This window comes from Podarcis melisellensis (assembly GCF_964234715.1).
Source record: "Podarcis melisellensis genome assembly, chromosome: 9".
Lineage (NCBI taxonomy): Eukaryota > Metazoa > Chordata > Lepidosauria > Squamata > Lacertidae > Podarcis > Podarcis melisellensis.
Genome location: NC_138541.1, coordinates 17,702,221 through 17,717,272, shown reverse-complemented (window position 1 = coordinate 17,717,272; position 15,052 = coordinate 17,702,221). Strand labels below are relative to the sequence as shown.

The 15,052-nt window shown below is 41.4% G+C and overlaps 1 protein-coding gene across 7 annotated transcripts in view; it reads right to left on the bottom strand.

The window, feature by feature from the left end:
- GRID2 (glutamate ionotropic receptor delta type subunit 2) overlaps nt 1-15,052 on the bottom strand; it is a 792,384-nt gene that overhangs the window by 205,621 nt on the left and 571,711 nt on the right. The window lies entirely within an intron of this gene.

The window sequence follows — 15,052 nt, the reverse complement described above, 5'->3', positions numbered from 1 at the left end:
CACAGGAAGGTGAGATACGTGGAACTGTGGTGAAAACAGAGGGACAGGATGCACAAGCAACTTGCACAATTCTACCCTGCAAAAGGGATCACGTACATGACAATTGCACTTCCTAGTCTCCTGGCTGCAATCATCACATCCAAAATGGCTCTGTTTCTAAGGCACTGAAATGCTCATCCATTCCACAGCTCCATGATGTTCTGTGATATGAAATAACCCCTTTAAAATGAAGGATGACCCTTAAAATATGGGGCATCTGGCTAACCTACGTGTACTATAGAAGCTGCAAATCACTGGCTATTGCCAGCCATATTGTCTAATACCAGTAAGACAGGCTTCTCCTAGGAAATGTAGATTTATGGTTTGGGCTTTTTCTTCCCCTCTCTTTTTAATCTTGATGCATCCTGGCTCTTCCATGAGAGATGAGCCGGGCTTTGATGGCACCCAGAGTGCAAAAAGTCACAGGCAGGAATGAGGATATGGAAAACAATGAGGGTGCTAATGGAAATGAGTGACACTTCTCTCTTGTTTCAGGGCTTGCAAAATGTTGCTAAAATGTTCAAGGAGGAAGAGGTGTATCATTTCATAAACAGACCCCTTGCTTCAAAACAAAAATCAGGCATACATTTCCACCAATATTTTAGTGTTTCTATGCAGTTTCACTGTAATCTAAATGCTCTCCATACTAGTAGTAAAAGCTGGATATATTATATAGTGTGATCCTGCTGGAAGTGTATAGCTGTGGTCTAGTTCAAAGCCTCCACAGTAGTATTTGTTTACCTGGTTCCATAGGCTCTTGACATATCCAGCAATTAACCATTTCACTTGCAATTGCAAATGTATGTATCCAGTCTAATCAAACCTTTCTTAAAGTACAAGAAATGCATCTAAATCTTCTTAATCAGTTAGGAAGCCACTTTTCAAGCTTTCTGCTTTCAAGGAACCCTTTCCACAAAAACCTGTCAGCCAAAGCCCTCTTCAGAAATCATTCACAGTGTCAATGTGCCCTTGACTCTGTTATCCTTATCTCCGTGCACTCAATACCAGGTTTGAAGGGGAACCTGAGCATGCCAAGCTGACGGTATGTAAGCTTCTCCATGTGATTCTGAGCCCTGATTGCAAAGGGATCCCAATCGTGTGGAGGAACTTACACATAAACACAAGTCAGGGAGTGGAGTCATTTGACATGGTGATCCTCTAGTGCAGGCATAGGCAAACTCGGCCCTCCAGATGTTTTGAGACTACAGTTCCCATCATTCATGACCACTGGTCCTGTTAGCTAGGGATGATGGGAGTTGTAGTCCCAAAACACCTGGAGGGCCAAGTTTGCCTATGCCTGCTCTAGTGGGCCCAGCAGGGGAATCTCCCTCCCCGCTTCATGCATTCACATGGAGCACTGGCCAGGCCTGTTGGGCCTATCACTGTCTGAACTTGGAGTGCACCCTTGAACTCACCAAGCCATTCCCTGCAGCTGTGCAATGCAGAGTCAATGCAGAACAGGGCTATAGGCACAGGTGGGTATTTCAGCCCCCAAAGCAGAATTTGACACCACTATCACATATGAACGCTTAGGCACCATCACCATAAAATGCCTGTCTAGAGGCATGAGAAAATGAAAAATTGGTGATGATTTGGCATGTGTGTCTTTGAGGGGTGCTTGCCTACCATTTCTAAACATGCTACATGAAGCAGTCGGTGAACCAGCAAAAGCTTCATTTTGGGCTGGTAGGTACTCACCAGTGCTTAGATACACTCAGTTTTGATTGATCAAATTATTTCATAATTTGTAGGTTAGGGTTATACCTGAGAGCACATTCACTTTGCACTTATGCATTCCATGGTGCAGTCAAACAATTATGGATTTAATTACCCTACAGCTCCCCCACCCCACGGACACACAAAGTACTGTGCAACAATTGTTCCTGTGTTTTGTGAGTCTTTTGGCACTAGAGAGTCATTGGGTCCCCTTTGGTGCTGCCTGTTTAACAGCACCCTACTCATTTTTATGTTTATTTTTAAACCCTAGTTTGAGGCTGCAGGTGAGATGTTCTCTGCTGAATGAAGCCTGGCTTTCTGCCATTAAGTACTATCCCTGATGACACTACTCTTCCTATTAAATTATTTACTGTTCAAGTGGAGTAAAGAATGTTTTGAAAGGGTAGAAGGAGGAGCCTTGTTTGGTTTACACACGCAAGCATCTTAAGGCAATCATTCTGAAGCCATTATAGGCTTTGGTCTGAATGCAATAAAGGTGCTGGTTTTCATTACAATCTGTAAGCTTGTCACCAAAGCCTACCTTCTGTAATCATCTAAATGGCAGATAGGACATTGTAAGCATCACGACAGCTTTATAAAAACAACTAACAAAGAATCCTTGCACTGGGGGTGGCGGTGGGGAGAGTAAGCCATTCCCTTAAATGATGGGATGAACGAGTAGAAAACTCTTGTCAGCCTGCAGAACAGCTGAATCGGTAAAATACATTTTGATTATGGAGAAAAATCACTGCAGTAATGACACTGAGGTTTGCCACAAAAACAAGTTAGCAATTTATCCTTGAGATTAAATTATAGCTGTGCTATAAATCTCTCTTTTAAGAGAAAGGAAACGTGTTGCTTGGAACATTATATTCTCTAATCAGATCTGGATTAGTATTTATATGTCACTGGACTTATATTAATGCAGTGCTTCCGAGACTTCTGATAACTGATGAAAACTTTATTTCATCATTATATCCCTAAAAACATCTAGTGGTAAAAGTAAGTATTCTCTTGACTTCATGGGAGGTGGGGCACCCTGGGCCTGGACCAAATGGCGCCCCAGACTTTAGGATAATTTATTTTTCATTACAGAGCCCATTCACAGAGCATGTTTTGTCACTCTGTCATGTAAAATGATACATTTGCATGCTAGCACCTGGAAATCTTTATTTATTCATGCCATAGGAAAAGCCTGTACTACCTGCTGGAGCTGTTCAGTGGATAATTGAACAGACAGCCAGGGGAGCATTTTCTAGTTGTTATAAGTCGTCTACAGCAGGTACATCCCATGCCAGGTCCAGAACTGAAGTGGCCCCCTGGCAACTGGAGGAATGGCAGGCAGTGAGACCAACAGATAGGCTGAGCCAGAGCCAATGACAAGCAGAACCAACTAATTCTAGTCTTGTCACCAATGTCAGCTCCGATGAGTTCTACAAGGGGCAACAGTGAGACCTGGGGAAAAGGATGCTGACGGGCACTGCCATCACCTGGCAGGGCAGGGGGGAGCTGGGTTAATGGCAGAGGCTGGTGGGACAGTGCCCCATTTGCCCAAATGGAAGGTTTTCCATTCTCAAGTGGATCTCCTCCTGATTCACATTACCTACTGCTCTTCTGTTAGGCAACTCTGTTTTATCTGGTGGTGGCAGCACCGAGCAACTGGAAACCACCTTTGAAATTTTCCACAATTCTCCTGAATAGCACATTTCCAAAGCTGCTGTGCTCAGGTCTGATGAGGGTGACAAGGTTCGAGGTTGTAGCTCTACAGAGAAAACCAAGTGAGCAGCTTGTTCCAACAAAGGCTGAGAGCTAGCTGGGCCTTTTTAGGCCTCTGACCTCCAGTCTACCTCTCCCAGACCCCTAACTTTAGTTTCTTAAAGGGCCAACCATCTGTTCTAAAAGATTAACATTCTTGAGATAAGCAAGAAGTATCTAAGTGGGATGGGGGAGATAACACCTGGGAATCCTGCTACATGACAGAGAATACATTCATTATATAAAGCATAAGCAAAAGCAATTAGCCTGCTAACATTAGTCCTGATTTAAACACTTTTGCTTGAGATGCTTTCATTAACTGTGTTGACAGTCCCTATCTATTTTTCATTTTGCCTGCACTGCCATTGCACTTCTAATACACAATAATATCTGACAGATGTTGAACCAAAACTAAGAATTGCAGGTCTAATTCAGTGCAGATAAGCACTAATTTAACATAGGAAAATCAATTTGATGATGAGCCCAACAAAGAGGCAACCACTTCTTTCTAACTCAAAGCTGATACTGAAAATGTCACCATCTATTTTTAAGGGTAGTGTAGAAGGGTGGTAGAAAACAAACCATTTCATGAAATGGGTTGGCTTTGCAAACATGTGGCATCACATGACCTGTTCTAAATTGGAACTTCCATGGTTTATGGTCTCACATCTGGTGATTGAGGAATCACCACCTTAGTTCTGAAGAATTCCTTGGCTTGATCAGAACAAATGTCTACCCATCCATTACTCTAGAGTGCTAGAGTATCTGCTTTGCATGCAGGTCCCAGGATCAATTCCTACCATCTCCAGATAGAGCTGGGAGAGTACCCTATCTGAAACCCTGCCTGAATGCAGCTGCCACTGAGCATAGACAATACCAAGCTAGACCACCCATCAGGCTCAGTATAAGGCAGATTCCTATACTCTGATCGATTGATTCATATTACTTCTATTCCACATTTCATGGCAAATCCTTCTTAATGCTTAACTATCTTAAAGATAGCTTGCTTCACATACCAATCAGGAACATTGTGCTTCTACCTACAGAACAATCCACGTGCAATGCTGGTTGGAAAATTCCATTCCACCTTTAGTTGCAGACATGGAACTGTTGCATGTCACATGTCTGTTTACATTTCAGCACAGCTTGCTGGGAACTTCCGTTGTGTGTATAGCTTTTGCTTTTCACTGTCTCTCTGAGGAGAAGAAAGGGAGACAACATGTTTTCTTTGTCCTGATTTATGCTTAATAAATCTTTAGCTGTTAGTATGTTTTCACAAGCCTCATGCCTGTTCTGTTTGCGCAGTATGCTCTGCTAATAGACTTCAAAAGCCTGAGCACACTATGCGTCGCTGATTTAGGTCTCACCAGAGATCAGGGGATCGTCACAGCTGGAAGGGCATGATCCAGCTGGGGGCTAGCCAGTATGTCGACAACAATGCTTGCAGTCCAGACCCCCCAAAGACCTTCCTTTTACCTATGACCCATACTGCCATGTACTGTTCCCAGCCCTTATGCCTTGAACGTTCCTTCCCTTGATCCACCTTCTACCTTGGGTGATCTGATGCCTCAGTCTATTGGAATGCTTGTGTGTGTGGTAATCATGCAAATATGTTGGTATTGCCTTCCTTTTCAGGTATGGCTAGACTGCCATGGCCTTCTATTCTCCATAGACCTTTGCACCTGTTTGACAGGCAATAATTCAAAAGGCCATGGAGTTGGATTTAAGAACAATGAAGAAGTGTGCTCAGCAATAGCAGCTAGCAACTAGAGGGAGTGGGTTCCTACCTGGAGCTATACCTAGGCATCGTGCGGGATGTAGATGCCTTTGAGGAGTTCCTGATCAAGACATGAAACCCCTTCCCATTATTTTTCTCCAGTGTTCAAAAAGGAGCCTGCTCTGAGACCTGGGAGAGGAGACGATAGAAGAAGACTGGAAGAAATTCAAGACCTATCTACAAAAATATTGTAAACTGTATGAATGTTAAGAAGGATGCTAGAGTATAAACAACTTGGCACCATTAAGCTAGAGGATGTGAATTATGAAGATAAGTTAAATTTAAGAAAAGATTAATATTTGGAAGTTCTAAGTTATATTTAATGTCTTAAGATTTGAGCAAAAAGATATTTAAAACTAGAGATATAACATTGGAAAATTAGACAATAAGAATAGAAACATGGGGATAAATTTGCTGGACAAAGTTTTATAGACAAGAACGCAGGAGCGGGAGATGTGAGGGAGTCCAAAGAAGCTAAGAAAATTAAGTTAAGAGATGTGATATTGTCTTGTTTATTGGCATTGTAATTAAAATAAAACTGTTAATAAATATATTTTTTAAAAAAAACAAAACAAAAAGGAGCCTGCTCTGAACATGGATAGCTAACTTGCTACATGAGCAGAGATTAGTTTGTGCAGGTGAGAGCTCAAACATTTTAAAAATGAGACTTATAGAAGACTTATAGGCAAAGCAGCCTGGAGTACTATTATCAGTCTCTTGTCCAAAGTTTAAATCCTGGAAGGGAACTGCGACCCCCTAAGTGTTTTTTCAAAGACACTTTGAAAAACTCTTGTTTCCATATTTTCCAGTAAGCTGATCTTCTATCCATCAAACAGATTATACTGCTGAAGCCTGTATAAATTATAAACTTGCTTTGTTGCATTTCCCCTCACAGAGGGATAGAATTCATAAGGCTGCAGAACAAAACAGCTGGATTATGGCTTTACTTTTTTTTAGCATTTATATTACTGTGAACTGAACCTCAGAGATAAAAAATAAAAATAAAATTCTTTTGTTCTCTGGAGAAGACTGCACAGCACAGGAATTTCTGGGAATATTCCAGTGCATAAATCATATTGATGAAGGCCTATAACTCCTGTACCTTGGGCTTTGTGAAGTGGCTTCTGATTGATTAGATGATCGGCATCTGCCAGCTAATTGTAGCCAAGATATTAATATTTATCGGGTCTTATTAGGTGAATCCCTGAAGAGCCTGCAATATGGTACTTGTTGGGTAATAAAAAAAGAGTGCCGTTCCACATCCCACCACCCCACAAATATCATTTGGCACAGTGAAGAGTACGGAGCTACTGATTGAATGTTCGTGCCAAGGGAATAACATTAAATTTATCTCCTCTTCAGTGTTTTGGAAAATCTGAGGCTTCTGTGTTGCATTGTGGTCTTCTTTCTTTCTCTTCTGTGTAACTAAACCTAGATATAAAACCTCATCTGAATTCAGACACTTTTTAGAAAGAAAAAGATAGAAACTACCAGAGAACAGAAAAATAAATTAGTTCAGGCAGTCAAGAAGTAGCCAGAAGCCTTTTTTAACTAGACTGTGGCACATAAATGTGTGTAATTTTTATATGACCCATCAGTTGCCTGGTGGGCTGGCCTGGGTGCGTTTGCTGCAGACCTACCACTAACCACAAACTAACTTAATTGCTAGTGTACCATTAATCCCCAGGTGCCACCATCTTCACTGCTAGCTAGAGATGGGCAAATCTGTCAATTTCAGTTTCTCTTTGTCTCTCATTCTTCAAATCTTAAATTCACACCAATGATCCAAAGAGAAATTACTGCTGGGAGGAACCACAGAAGAAACTCTGTGGTGCATCTGGAACAGCAGAACCGGATGCCTTCGTTTGCCCAAGCTACAACAAGACACATCTCTCCTTGCAGTCCAATTCTAGCCATGCCTACTCAAAAGTAAGGCATACTCCTAGGTAAGTAGAGTTAGGATTGCAGCCTTAGACAGTTTGCCCATGGGCCCTTCAAAACCCTTGAGTCAACTCTGATGGAGGATACTAAAATGTGAAGGCTAGAATAATCGACTTTCATATAAGTTCACTTAGGCTACAGTTCTAAGCATGCATATTAAGAAAGTACCGTATTTTTCAGTGTATAAGACTAGCCCCCCCTAAAAAACAATGTCAAAAATTAGGGGGCGTCCTATACACGGATAGTGCCAAGGATGGATTGGCGATTTGTGAGTCCCCAAAAATAGGGGGCGTCTTATACATAGGGGTATCTTATAGACAGAAAAATACGGTAAAAGCCTGATGTGCTTGCATTGGCATTCTTGTTAAGGGATTGCTTGCCGTTCAAGGTCACAGAGAGACCCATGGAAAAGATTATATAAATAAATGCAAAACTTTGGGTGTTGCAGGAAACACATGTGGCAGGATACTATATTTGCAAAGCTGTCCAACACAGTGTGGCAACATACACAGAAAAGAGGGTAGGGAACATAGTGGGAATTTCAGCCAATGTAGCTTACCTGAGAACTGTGCTTCTACACAAATATTAAAGGTACAGGCATCTCACCCTCTTTTGAATCTGGCTACACAATACCAGAAATGTTATTGGGCTGCAGATGTAGTCCAGATGTGGCTAGACTATAACTCCCCTTATCCCTGACTGCTGGCTATTGCTGGCTAGGAGTGATGGGGGTTGGAGTCCAATAAGAGAAGTTCCCCATCCTTGCTGAATGAAATCTACATAGCTGTTTAAAATCAGTGTTTCACATGTTCTAAGAAGGAAACGTATATATATCTGAATTGTTTCCAACTTTTTCTTTATTCAGCTGTATAGACTCCCATACAGAGCACAGCCAAGCACGTCTAAGAACTTAACACTCTTCATTTTTCCTTTGAATAGCAATCCAAATCTCTGACTGAAATAATCATTTAGTGGGGGTAATGTGTTTATTGATCACAATTTCTGAAAGTATGTTCATTTTCAGTGGAATGATTGGATGGATGGTTTCCTACTGACAGGTTGTCTACATTTAGTCCATTTGGGCTATTCAGGAATTGTTGTCACCATAGCAACGGAAAAGCTGTTTTCTGTTCTTTGATTTCTAATAAGAAAAAAGCCTTTCCAATATGAACATGGAAGGAAAAAATAAGAAAAGTACTTGCAGAAGTGGTTTTGCTGGACAAAGACCTTCTGCAGGCAATGGGCAAGGACTCGGGCATGTGATCCTCCAGATTATGTAACCAACAATTTGCATCATGCCTGCCTTTTTTCTATCCTCCCAGACCTTTTAACTTGCAAAAGACAAACATTTTTGGTGCCCTTAAATTTTTTGCATCATTCTTTTTTCTTCCAGGTTTTATGCTGCTTTTTATTGATTTTATGCTGCTTCTGCTTATGGTGTATTTTAAATGTCTCCTTTTATATACTGATTTGTATGTATGCAATTTGTATGTCTTGGTTAGCTGCCTATCTAGATCTGAGTGTGTTTGTAGGACGTTGATGCTATGAACAAGTGAGCATCCTAGCCCAATTTGCCTTATGCTAAAGAGCTCTTTGACATGCACAAGCCCAAGGTTGTGTGTCAAGGCACCGCAGAACACCCCCAAATAAAGACACAGTTCACACAACATTTTTATTTTGGTTTTTGGCATAATTTTGGCCACAACTTTATTGAATTACAGTATGTAAGTGGTTGCTTAGGCATTGATTAGCAACTATCTGTTCCCACATAGAGGTAGGAACAGAACTGACAACTGCAAGCCTGTGGAAGTCAGTAAGGGTAAACATTTTTTGTGGAGAGAATAGAGCTGGGCACCAGGCTCTCACCTCTCCCCAAATGTTCCCGGGGCTCCTGCGTAGCCCTTGCCCCTTGCCAGGGGTCCGGACAAGAGCATGGCAAGCCCCTGGATTCCTTTACCAGAATACCCTTGTTGCAACAGCATTGGAGAGGCAGGCACAGCCAACCACATCCCCTCCACCAACCAAAATTAACCAATGCCTAACCTTACAAGTTGTGACGATTTGCTATGCAGTAGGCAAAAAACCAAATGGCACCAGTCAAGCAGCCAAATGGTAAAAACTCCTACCAGGCCCCTGCTCCAAAAGGCAGATGACCCCATGACAAGAATAGCAAGGTCAGCACAAACAAACCCTAAATATAGGGAGGGTGGGCGGGTGGTCCGATGTGCGCAGCAAAAAGAGGAAGCTCAACGCTGCGCACAGGGAATAAACAGCACCCGCATCAATCAAACAATTTTGAAACATTAAATTCTCCCCAGCAACAATTGGAGCTGTCCAATCAAATTTGTGGCCATCCATACTAACCCTCCCAGCAACAGGGGATGTCATGGTTGCCCCCACAAAACATGTGCTCTCCATGAAGGAGAACCCGCTTTCTCATATCCTAGTGCAGTCAACACACCACCAGTTATCAATTGTTCATTGAAAAGCCTGCGTCCTTGTGCTTCTTCCAATTAGCGCCAAAACATGCTTGGCCAGAGTCAAGTCTCTTTCTATTTTAAAGAGTGCAGGTCATTGCTCTCCACTGAAATTCCATTTTCAGTGCTACCCTGCTTTTTGTTTTCCAAGATTAAAACTGGGCTTGGGTCCACAAAGTCAATGCGACTTCAAGAGAAATCTGGCTGGCTGGCTGGCAAACACATGCAATTGAGGAACACCCAGAGCCTGTATCTGCACTGCATAATTCCATAGTCTTTCCCAGGTAAAAGCTCTGCCATGGAGCGAAAAAGGCCTCCTCTTCCTGCCTTAACCTACTTCCCCTTTCTCTGATGTGCTGCTGACAGATAATAACGGAAGGATAGGTATAATCAATCTCTCTCCTTTTCACTTTAACTCCCCCCTTTCTCTTGTCAGCTTCCCAGCTTCCAGTGCTTTCTCTTCTTTAGCCCCCAAACACTACAGCATTACCACACAGCTGCCTTTGGCTCCCTGCCACCTCATATATCCCTCACTCTTTGGAGAACTTTCCGTAACTTTTTTTCTGTCCCTGGTTCAGTCTCTGCTACCCCTCCCACGGGATTATGAGGACACTCCTGCAGGTAAACCAAAGTTCCGTAACATCACCCAAGCTGTGTTTGTATCTATTTGATAAAAACATGCTGATTTCTGGCTTTACTGTTCTGACAGTAGCCTTTTCTCCAACAAAATAATGCAGCCAGGTTTGGAGGGAAGAGGTGCCCTAGTACTAAAGTAATCCTCCCCCATCATTCATGCTCCAGAACGGTTTGCTTTCTGTACACAGAAAATTAGGTTTCACACTGTACAGAGACACATGTCTAGAGCAAGCATAGTATACCTGTGTAAAACCAAATGGTGCAAATGTCCCTGAAGGCCTACAAATGCCATCTTGGTAGTCAAGATAAGCCCAGGACTAATTGGTATGTACTGTGAGAACGAGCTCATATATGTTTATCTGCTTGCTTTGAAGCCTTAGTTTTGGTTCAGTTAGTTGGAAGACAGGAGGCTTCTAATGCTACCTGCCTGTCAGCTACTCCCTCATCTGAGAGATGGATGAGAGTTGGAAAGAGGTCTCTAAGCCAGAGGTGATTAATTGGGCTATTGTTGCCAGCTTACGTAGCTTGCTTTTTGTGTAAGTAATGCTTAACATATTAGCCCCTTACAGGACAAAGCCATGGTTCTTGCCACTTTGGCACACATCCTGTGGTGTAGCAGCAAGGAATCCTACATTACATTGCTGTAGACTCTCCAAGACCCCCCAAGGACACTCCCGAATTTGCAGAATCCATCCTGGTTTCTGATTTGATTCCGGAATGTCCCGCTTTCCCTTAGGATGTCCCTATTTTCATCGGAGGAATTTGGAGGGTATTGAGTTATGTGACCCCTGAGCCAAGGAAATAAATAACTAATACCTTTAGAAGACATTTGAAGGCAGCCCTCTATAGGGATGTTTTTAAATGTTTAATGGGTGGCATATAAATAATAACATTAATACCATTATTATGGAATAGGACGTCCCTATTTTCATCAGAGAAATGTTGAAGGGTATGTTGCTGTATGTAAGTTTCTTGATATATCTCTATAATAAAGCACTAGAATGGATAACCCTGGAGTGTTTGTGCATTTTGGGGAGGGGAATCCCTGCAACAGGGTCCTTCAGGGCATCAGTTAATCCCACGCCCCGGTTTGTGTATGGACACACAGGACAGAGCAATACCACACAGTCAAATAGGAACAAATGTTTAAGTATGTACAGTGTATTACAGTACGACAATGGACTCTGGGGTGATGCGTTGAGGTGAGCAGCAGCTATTTTGCTATGAGATATATGCATGCACTCTTACGACAGTAAATGGGCTTCTACCAGGTCTTTGCTTATTCACTTCAAACAAACCGCATGGATAGTGTAACAGCTGAAAATGCAATACTGTTTTCTTTCTCTTTCCTTTGTGCGTGTTTTCAAGCTGTTTTCCAAGCCAATTAGTTTGAGGTGGAATGCCTGTTTCTTTCATTAGTTGTCATCATCTCTTTCGTTTTTGTTGACCTTTGTATGGACTCTTTTAAACCTGATGTGGAACCTTGCCATCGTCAGCATGCTAAGGCTTCTCTTCACCTTGGTCCCACTATTCTGTCCCTTTGAAAACCCCAGGAAAATAATGAGCTTCTTAAAAATATAGGCAGTTGAAAGTAACATGTTGGCAACCAAGATAACAAGAAAGGACTTCCATTCATCTGGAAGCCCTGGATATTAGATCCAACCTACCCTGGAATGTTTTAAGCTTCCAATTTTTTAGTCTTTTTATTATAATTATAATTACCTGCCCTTCACCCTAAGGTGACAGGGAAGGTTACAACAGTTAAAACACAATATTAAAAGCAGGTTAAACAACTTGCAATTTTTTTAAAAAAGAGTTCTAAAAATATGTATCTCAGGCATGAAAGAGGGCAAAGAGGTGTATCGTCAGCATTCACTGAAGGCTGTATGCTGAAGATCAGGAGTCCCTCTCCTAGGCCACTACCCCATGAGCTTTTGAGGACAGCAGAACAAACAAGAGGGGCTCCCTCTGTTGATCTTAACACCTAAGGAGGTCTGTAGGTAAAGAGGCCATCTTTCAGGTATTTGGGACCTGAGTGGTTCAGGGTTTTAAACTCTAATGTGAGAACCTTGAATTGGACCTGGAAATGTATTGGCAACCAGTGCAGTTGGTTTTAAATCCCTCCTTTATATACGGCTCTGTAGGAAATAAAACTTAGTGGGTTATTTCAGCATCCATATTTCCACATATGAACATTTCCACAAAGAAACTGAGTATTACATGCTCTTGTGATAAACATAAGTAAGGGGTAGGATTACTTAATGATTGCAGTTGATGTTGGCTTTATTTCTCCCATTCTCAACACAGCAGAATTAATTGAGCATTTACACTTGTTGGTTCTTTTCAAAATATAAAGAAAGACAGTTGGATAATTATATGTGGAGATACACAAAACTGGCAGATAGGGCAGATGGAGTCTTATTAACACTGGTTGTTAATTGGCTTGTAGAGTTAATATAAGAACAGATTTTCTCCCCCATAGTTTGTACACAAGGAATTTGAATTTTAATTCCCCTTGCTGTTAGTGAGAACTGTGCATTTAATGTCATCTATACGATAATAAAAAGCTGGTAAAGCAAATGCAATTGAGCTAAATCTCTGTGGCCATCTGAAGCCCCAAGATGCCTAGATGGATATTAAATAGTGAAATACTCAGGTGTACCTCAATAATTGATAATATTAAAAAAATACTGAAAGGCCATTGATAAAATGATGGAGGCAACCCAGATTAATCAAGATTGATGTGAGTGTTGCTGTTGATATACACATGATGTGGGACACAGTGTCTGGGCATTTACTATATGTTCCTAAGGGAATAACTTTATGGGGTGCTTGAGAGGGGAAGAGTGACAAGCATAGATATGCTCATACAGTGCATTAAATACAGTTATCTGATGCTGTTTTAGATGGATCCTTCACCTTTCCATGTGATGGAAAAGAATGACAGCAGAGCCAGGCACTGCCTGTATAATTAAACTTATGGTGCTGACCTGCTTCACAAGTTCAAATCATGGCTTAATAAACCATGTTTTGCAGGAGCTCCACGCACCCACACAGTTGCTTTCACTTCTTCCTTCATGAGAGTGAGACAACAAACTGTGGTTAAGCATAGTTCCCTGTTGCTTCTAAAACAAATCAGGAGCCATAAGTCTACTTTAAACCATGCTAGCATGAGAATGCATGGTACTATACATGTCCTAGGTTATCAGACAAGAATTTGATCACACGAACATGTCCAATGGCACAGTTCCCACCTGCTACAACACAGGAACAATTTTGTGTGACAAGAAGGAACAACCATCACTAATCTTTTGTTTCATTTAATAGTTAAAAAAATGCTTCCTCGATTGGCACTGGAGGCTAGAAGATGATTGCTTACCCAAGTCTTTAATGGCCCATGTTTGGTGGCTACCAGCTACCAAATACCTAACAGCCAGACTGAAAAACAAAACTCAATAGTGAGATCAGTGTTCTGCTTGTAAATATATGGCAAGGGAGAAACAGACGCACTCATCTGCCCCTCCTACAACGAAACATGTCTCTCCTGTATCAGTCTCTACAGCCACAGCAGGCGCTGTAACTCTCCAACAGTTTTACTTCACCCGCAAAGACTCACTCTTCCATTGTCTCCCAGATCAGACAGATGCCAACCAAGCAATTGCAGATAGGAATTTATATAATTTAGCCAACCATTTTGTACCAAGTGGGAAGTTAACAAAGGCCTTGTTTGGATGCAGCAGTAGACTATGATATAGCCTTGTGTGTACAAATTTCAGGAGCTTCCACTTCTATTAACTAGTTTATTGTTATGTCTAACCACAGACAAATGGTAACTGGCTTTTAAGTATAGTTTATTGAAACAGGTCAACTTCAAAACTGCTTATAAAGTTGGCATGTTTCCCTAACCCATAGTTAACGATTAACCAAAGTTTAAAGTGTGAATGTAATGCTAAACTGTGAGTAACTGAAAATAGAAGGCATGACGGAGGATAAGAAGGGGTGAGAGAACCCACAGGTCTCAGGTTTGTGCATATAATACTAAACCATGGTTAACTGTTGCATTTAGACCAGTCCACTGTGGTTTGCTAGTTAAGGAAGACTGTGGCTTCTGTTGATCAGTGTTAACTGTCCAGAAACAGACTTCCAGGCTAGAATGGTCCCTAAATCTATGGCAACTTTGTATGGCAGGGAGAGATATTTCATACAATCCATCTGCTGGCTATTCTAGCCGGTCAGACTGACCATACTGTTTAACTGGATTAACAATGAGACTTTTACATAAATTATGTACACTTACATTATGTTAAGTATATAGCAGGGCAAAACTACCCAAATATGTATCACATTACAAACTACTTGGCTGTTATCTTCTGTAGTTGTCCTTGATACTAAAATGCCCTATATGTCACTGGGAGCCGGAGGGAATTATCTTAAGATTTCCCCTTTTATGGCTTTCTCTTGTTTGGCACGACTCCAGTATATTCTCCTGTGAAAGATTATGATCTATCATTGCATGTTATATCCCAGATGATCTGTGTTTCAATAAATAATTATAAAATATTAAATATTTAATTTACCATAATGAATTCCCCAGAAGGTTTCTGTGTGCTCTTCAAAGATGATTAACCGCATCCTTCTCAAAGTATTTTTCTCATTAAAAAAAATCAATCTAACCATTTTTTAAGGTTTACAGATAGGTTTGCATATGGGA